At 45.6% G+C, this 8,009-nt stretch overlaps 1 long non-coding RNA gene across 1 annotated transcript; it reads right to left on the bottom strand.

Moving 5' to 3' along the window:
• Nucleotides 1-1,351: 1,351 nt before the first annotated feature.
• Nucleotides 1,352-2,127, bottom strand: LOC141786423 (uncharacterized). Its single transcript, XR_012597758.1, has 3 exons — nucleotides 2,047-2,127; nucleotides 1,768-1,795; nucleotides 1,352-1,477 (listed from the first exon to the last, which is right to left on the bottom strand). It is a non-coding gene; the product is annotated as an uncharacterized LOC141786423 (long non-coding RNA).
• Nucleotides 2,128-8,009: the final 5,882 nt, after the last annotated feature.

Genomic DNA, 8,009 nt, shown 5'->3' with positions numbered 1-8,009 from the left:
GGAGCTGAAGCAGATTCTACGCTCCTGAGACGAGAGTCAATGTTTTGGACAGATCTCACCAGTTGTTGAATGTTAGATAGAATGATATCCTGGACAGCCGCAGCATGAGGAGCGGCAGCTGCAGCAGCAGCGGCAGCTGCAGTGCCAGCAGCAGCGGCCACAGGAGGAGCGCCAGCGGCGGCAGCAGCGCCAGCAGCAGTGCCCACAGGAGGAGCGGTGTAGACGCCATCGGCAGCAGGAGGAGCGGCCGCAGCACGAGGAGCGGTGCCGACGGCAGCTGCAGCAGGAGGAGCCGAATGGGCGGCGGGAAACTCGGCTGGGTTTGAAGCAGCGGCAGAAGCTGCTCTAGAAGAAATCCTCTTTTTCGGACGGATGGTGGCCGCAGACCTGGATCGCTTACGCCCGCGGGAGGACACTGAGGGTCCGGCAGCTTCTCCGCCTGAGGCTGAGGAACCGTTGGGAGAGCCGCTGATAGATACCAAACTTGCCAGCTCCTTTAGCTGAGACAGCTGAAGCCCGGGGGCTGGGGAGATGCCGCTAGCTTTTAGCTGAGAGTATAAGAACTCATACTCGGCTTGAGCGATACGAACACTCCGGCGTTGCGCTGAAGAGGACTGGGCTGCTTCGAGCAAGAGTTCGCCAGATGGATTCAGGTGCTCCAGCATGGTATCGGAGTCGGTGTCGGACATGATGCAGCAAGCGGCAAAAACACAGAGAAACAATACGAAAGTAAGAGCCATACGATTTGACACGTCACCTTTTCGCTGAATGACAGCTGACCGGCTGCAGAGAGAGAGAGCATATTTAAATATGACAGCTACGACGGATTGGCTGAGAGAGAATAGGTGACTGACTGTGATTGGGAGAAAAAGGAGATGAGAGGTGGAGTTATGAGGAAGCGGTTAAAGACAGAGACAGAAAAGGGGCATGCCAGGAAGATAGTCTTTCTGATTGAACTTCCGCTAAGCTTCATTTAATAGTCAACAAACAGTGATTCAAACTAGATAGGTTTGGATTCATTCATACATAAGGTCAGGACAGTATGACTAAACAGCTCATGAAAAAAGCTATTTTCATACCTCCAAAACAACTTTACTTGAGAAAAGCAGGACCAGATGCTCAATATGGCCTCTCTCTTCTTGGTGGGTAGAGGGTCTAACTGAGCATGTGCAGTGTGAGTGTCATCACTCTAGCATGTTTCTGATTAGAGAAATAAGGCTTGTTGCAACCGTCCCCTGTTGCAACTGTCCCCAATCTCCCCTAATAAAAGTGTGTATCTGAGAATTTCTTCACAGCTTAAGATAAAACAACAATAACATGATTTAAATATAGTGGACACTTGCCGTTACATCTCCTGATGGACACTGGTTGGTCTTCCAGTCCTGGGAGTGACAAGCCCAGAGGTGAAGGGCTGAGCTTGTGCACTGTTAATTGTGCTCAGAAGTGCACGTACTGCAGCCTCAATTTCAGTGGTACTCTAGAAAGATAAGGGTTTTGTATATTATTTGATACTTAATATTACAATGTACAGTACATTTAACTTGCATAACTCATAATGTGGTTGTTTGGGTTTTGAGTTTTCTCGTGGTTGTAGGTTTCTTATGAGCTTTAATTATGGTATGGCATTTTTATTTTTATTGATAGGTCAGTTGGTCTTAAAAATCTGTTGATTATGCCCAGATAAGTCCTGAGATACTTCGATATGACTGGCTAACAAAACCTTTAGCTATTATCGTCTCAGAACATTGGCCATGATAATGTACTCACCTGAGAGGACCCACCCTGCTGTCATTTTCTACATGGTAAAATAGAAAAAAAAATGTGAGGCATGGTTCATGCTAGCAAAGAGGCTCAATATGTCCAGGGGTGTTTTTAACGGGAACGGGAGGCTAATTTATATGAACTTGTTTGTTAGCTTGCTAAGTTTATAGCAAACACAAGAAGCTAATCCTTTCAAGGCGGTCATGTTTAGCTATTTACATTGCTCACTGAGCGACCAGTGTGCATACTTATCCTGTAAGTTAAAAGTACTATGGTTTGCAATACCTTAAATCACTTGATGCTGGCGGCGAAGGGTCTTGTTGGTAGATTCACTCCATGTCCACGCGCAAGCGCTCTGACCTGCCAGGGTGGCCCCGCTCTGATTGGCCAAGGTGGGCCGTGCTCTGATTGGTCATAGTAGCAGCCATTCTCCAACAGACCCCGCCTCTGTATCCTGCAAGTGCTCAAATTACTTTTGCATCAAAGATCTCAGACAAACCGGAGCAAAAGTGAGAGTGCAGAAAATGCTGTATGAGCACTCGCAACAGTGGATTTGTGCACTTGCAAAAAAATAAATCTGAAGACCTGTAATTGTTGAAATGTATTTGCAGAAAAAAAATATCTTCAGGTATGCAAAAAAAAATTCTTCAACTACACAACTCTTAAAGCACTTTTATTTGTGAATGCAATTTTTTTTGTTACACATACGCAAATTTCTGGGTATCTTTTACTGAGACTTCAGATTTGTTTTGCACCAAAGATCTCAGAAAAACAGGAGCAAAAGTGAGAGTGCAGAAATTGCGATTTGAGCACTCGCAACAGTGGATTTGTGCACTTGCAAAAAATAAATCTGAAGACCTGTAACTGTTGAAACGTATTTGCAAAACAAAAATATCTTCAGGTATGCAAAAAAATACAACTACAATACAATTCAACTACACAACTCCTAAAGCACTTTTATTTGTGAATGCAGATTTATAGTTACACATACTCAAATTTATGGTCATCTTTCTCTGAGACTTTGAAGTCGTTTTGCACCAAATATACCTTCATATGGACGACAGAGAAAGCCAAAATGTGTCATAAACAGTAACACTAACCACAGCATGAACAGTGATTTTTTTGTCACATAATACCAAGGATGGCAGAGTTCCACATGAACCTGCAGCGTCTTGTACGTCGTGTTTGTGCCAAAAACGCTTTGCAAAAAATGAAAAATCATTCCAAAATCACACTTAAACACATCTTTTTCGATTGTTTTCTCCTGGATTTGAATGCAACACAAGAAAAAGCCTTGGGAGGGCAGAGATAGCAGAAATTTGAAATGATGACAGTAACCACAACAATACTATGCCGGATGCCAAAACATAACTAAAAACGCACAGCAGTGATTAAGATGGAATTTGTATGACAAAGACACATAGCAGTGATTAAGTCACAAAGTAGTGAGGATGGCAATTCAGATGAACCTGCATTACAGATTCGTGTTTAGTAAACGAAAAAAAACCTTGTAGAGCGAAAAAGAAACTAATCATGAAGAATTATTCAAAACCGTGCTTTTAAGCTTTGATAAACACATTTGGAATGTTTCCTAAGCAAATTTGATGTAACTCATGTATTTTGTGTCAAATATGATAGGGTTTGCAGAAAACAGCTAGGGAGGATAAAGAAAGCAGAAAATGTGTTGTTGATCACCGTTAACAATTTTTCCGTGTTGGATGAAAACGCTCAGAACACCCATTTTGGTCAGCAGTCATGATGAACAATTCAGACACAAGCTCCTGTGGCTACGGCTCTTTGATATTCATTTTCTGATTGGCTCACCGTGAGAAATCACGTCCACATGATATGCACATGATCGCAAAGGACGAATCACAGACCACTTTTACTCATTAATATTAAAACGCCTTCCCTGATCAGCCAATCATAGACGAGTACTCACGTGAATATTAAAGAGCCATGTGCAGCAGCTCAGGTGAATTTAGAAAAGGCTTGATTATGTGATATTATTTAATCAAAGAACAATAGTAAGTAACAGAAGGTATGAGGAAAAACTGACCCATTTATTATTAACCAATGGGTAACAGAAACTGCTTATGTCGGAGTGCTTATATCAGAGATTTTAATTGGATTCCGATATGATACCGATACTTTTTTTTTTTTTTTGCTGATATCTGACCGATATCCGATATCAATATCAAACTGGGACACCTCTACTTTCAGTAATACTAGAAGGTTAATAAACATTCAGGGCTCTAAATTCGTACACCAGGCGCAGGTGCAGGTGCACCTGCCCTGCGCCGGCCTTCGCTGTGCGCACAGGGCGTGACCGGCGCACTTTGCAAGTTTCCTGCAGTGCCAAGAATGGCGCAGTCCAGGCACAGATGAGCGCAGAGCTGCGCGTCCACGCCTCCCTCCGCGCAAATGGCAGTGAGGGAGGAGAAAAGCCGTGAGTGGGTTTAACACAGCCGAGCGCTGTATTCACCAATTAAATGAGCGCCTCTCCTCACCTTTAAATGCCCTGCGAGGCGCAGCGTCTGATTGGTCTGACTGATCTACAGCTGATTACAGCTGCGTGGGGTGCGCTCCGCCTTGTGCCGAGGATAGACCAGGTTGGAGCTGGCGAGCTTTCAGCGCACCTTTTTTGGCACAGAATTGTCACTGCGCCAACATGAATCTGCTGACACCTCCCCCTGGTGCGCCGTCAACTCCCCCTGGCGCACCGTCACACCCATCTCTGCGCAGTGGTCTACCAAATTGTCAAATTGGCAGCGCACGGCGGTGCGCTGCACGAAATTAGCACTGTGCAGGCTCGCGCCCCCTGCACTGCGCCACGAAATTAGAGCCCTCAGACTCCATCCCGGCTGAAATCATCCTATCTCTAGACGCCGAAAAGGCTTTTGATCGGGTGGAGTGGAGCTACTTGTTCCATATTCTATCTATTCCCCATCTCTGTTTGCTCTAGCGGTCAAGCCCTAAGCCGTATGGCTTCGTTATGAAGATAAATTTGAAGGGATTTTCTCGATTTGGCTTATCTCTTTATGCAGATGACCTTCTGCTTTACATCACCAATCCAACTTCATCACTTCCTGTTATCTTGGATATTCTAGAACAATTTAGGAAATTATCTGGCTATAAAATTAACCTACATAAAAGCCAGTGCTTTCCAATTAACTCCACTGCAGAGAACGTCCCTCTAGCAACTCTTCCCTTTTAGGAAAGCGACCCAAGGATTAAAATATCTTGGTGTTCTTGTAACAAAACCATTCTCTGAATTTTTTGCAAAAAACTTTCAACCTTTACTTGAGCACTGGAGATCAGTTCTATTTCGTATAGGCTTCACCCTTTAAGGCTATCGCTAGTTGGTTTACCCTAGTGCGTCAGCGCAGCACTGAAAAAACTTGGTCCACGCCCACCCACGTGATGGGCCTCCCGCGCTACCTGCCTATAAATAGCCACAGGTTCATACAATCTGCTTCCTCTTTTTCTTCAGCAGTCATGAGCATCACTAGGAGAACTTCGGTAGCAGTAGGCTTGTCACGATACTGGATTTCTAACTTCGATACAATATTTTGAAAAATATAAATTTTCGATACGATTTTCGATACCACGCAACCAGGGCTTGACATTAACATTTTTGCCCACCAGCCACTGTGGCTAGTGGTTTTTCAGAGTTACTAGCCACTCATCATTTTCACTAGCCACAATTTTGTTGTTGGATAATTAAGTCTAATATGATGAAAGCAGACAAAAACATGCTAAAGTTTACTTGAACTAGATCTAAAACCTTTTTAAATGTGAATGACCTCTGTTTACACTTAAATCAAGACTACATAAATGTTTAACCCCATTATCAGGAATTTAGTTCTAAAATGGTTGTGCTCCTTTCATATGAAAATTTGCAGACAATTAAGACAAAGTAATTAAAGGAGGAGTTTATTATTGCATTGACTGAAATTTGTTATACTTGAAGGTTAATTGAAAAGATAAAAAATAAACTGAAAAACTAGCAAGAAAAAATGTTTGCTTAGATATTTATTTACAACAGTAATTTTTCAGTAATAAACTAAGTACCATACTTTCTGGGCTATGTCACTTAGTAGTATAATTATACATTTTTTAAAGTCGTATCAAACAAAAGAAAAAAAAACGTCATGAAGACGAAAACAGCAGATAGGCTATAAGTCACACTGGGGCATAAGTTTCATTTATTTAGAATGATTTGGTTTGTTTACAGTATTCCCAGAGTGAACTTTTTACATGCAACTGTGATAAATGTGTGTACATGTGTGTAACTCTTCGGTTAACGAGCAGCGCAGCCGCGAGTCATCAAAGCAGCACACCGCTCCTTCACACACGAAACGCTCCCAGTTTGCTCCGGCTGATGCCAAATTAAATTTTCATGAGCCCACGGACAGAGATTCTCTGCCCCGTGTGGACAGGTTGGCTACACCTTTTTCCCTCTCTTCACAGACAGTGGAAAACGAGCCTGATCAGCCCTTTCGGTCCGAGCCCCCCTATGGGCTGCAGCGCAGCTTTCTCTGACGCAAGCAGCGGCGGCAGGGGCTCTAAGCTGGCTCACCTCTCTCTCGGAGGAGTAGCCACAGCAACATGTGCGCCCACTCTCAGAGCGTTGCTCAAAGTGCCGGCGCGTATGTTCGCTGGACAGGTGGATGGACAGGCTGATTGCTAGGGGCAGTTTGCTTCGACTCCTCCACCGTTCAGCGGGATTCTGGAGACACACCTGTCCTCACAGGACCAGTGTGTGTTCCTCCAGAAGGAGGTGCAGGAGCTTCTGCTAAAAATGTAATCTCCAGAGTCCCACGGGGAGAGGAGAATCAGGGGTTTTACTCCCGCTATTTCCTGGTTCCCAAGAAAACGGGAGGGATGAGACCCATTCTGTACCTGTCACTGTTCAACAAAGTGATAATGCAGCGTCTGTTTCACATGCTGATGACAAAAGAAGTACTGGAATGTATCCACGAAAACGATTATTTCACTTCGGGGGACCTGAAAGACGCATACTTCCACGTCTCTATTATTCAGAAACACGGGAAATTCCTTCGTTTCTCATTTCAATGGGTCCAATACCAGTATAATTGTCTCCCCTTCGGTTATTCTCTTGCTCCCCGCATGTTCTCCAAGTGTGTGGAGGCAGCTCTGCAGCCACTACACAGGAGAGGGATGAGAGTTCTCTTTTACCTGGACGACCTGCTTTTGCTGGCTCGATCCAGGGAGGAGGCTGCAGCACAGACCCGGTGTTGGTGTCTCACCTGTCAAAGCTGGGCTTCGCTATTAAGAGCTCACTTTTTCCGTCTCAGCAGATAGTTTATCTGGAAGTGGAGCTGAATTCAGCCACAATGAGCGCGCGGCTATCTCAGGAGAGGTCGCAGACTCTGACAGCCCTCCTCAGACGAGTTGTCCCCGGCAGAGTGGTGACAGCAGTCTCTATTATGCGGCTGCATGGCACAATGTCAGCAGCTCACGTGATAGTACCGTTGGGACTGCTTCACATGAGGCGGCTACAGAGGTGGTTCATCCGTCTGTGCATCGACCCGGTGCGTCAGCCAGGGACCCAGTCCCGTTAGGGAAGGCATCATGTCACGTTTCTGTGTTCACGGATGCTTCTCTCTTGGGGTGGGGGAGCACGTGTCTCTCTCAGGTAGAGGGGGGGCAGTGGCCAGCTCACATGTCTCTCCACATAAATGCGTTGGAGCTTCTAACAGTGTGGAAAGTGGTCCAGCATTTCGCTCCTGTTTTACAGAAGCAGCATGTTCTGATCCACACAGACAACCAAGTAACAGCGGCTTATATAAACCGTCAGGGCGGTGTGCGCTCGGCGCAGCTGCTAGACATAGCCAGAAAGTTGTTATGTTGGGCGCACAGACATCTCCTCTCGATCAGAGCGGTGAACATTCCTGGTGTGCTAAACAGGGGGGCGGACATCATGTCGAGGGGAGGTCCTCAGGCGAGAGACTGGAGCCTGCACTCCGAGCTGGTGTTTCAGATTTGGTCTATGTTCGGAAAGGCAGAGGTGGACGTGTTCGCAGCGCGAGAAAACACTCAGTGTGCCCTGTGGTTCTCTCTGAGCGCACGAGACAACCCCCCTCTGGGGGTGGATGCGTTCTCACACCGCCCCTGGCCCCAAAAGCTTCTTTATGCTTTTCCGCCCGTCCCTCGGATTGCTCGGTTTCTGAGGAGGATTCAGGAGGAGCAGCTGTCAGCTGTCCTCATAGCTCCGGAACGCA

Source organism: Halichoeres trimaculatus, unplaced genomic scaffold, assembly GCF_033239565.1.
Source record: "Halichoeres trimaculatus isolate MK-OKI-2021-1 unplaced genomic scaffold, fHalTri1.1 fHalTri1_scaffold_27, whole genome shotgun sequence".
Taxonomy (NCBI): domain Eukaryota; kingdom Metazoa; phylum Chordata; class Actinopteri; order Labriformes; family Labridae; genus Halichoeres; species Halichoeres trimaculatus.
This window is presented reverse-complemented; position numbering and strand designations above follow the sequence as displayed.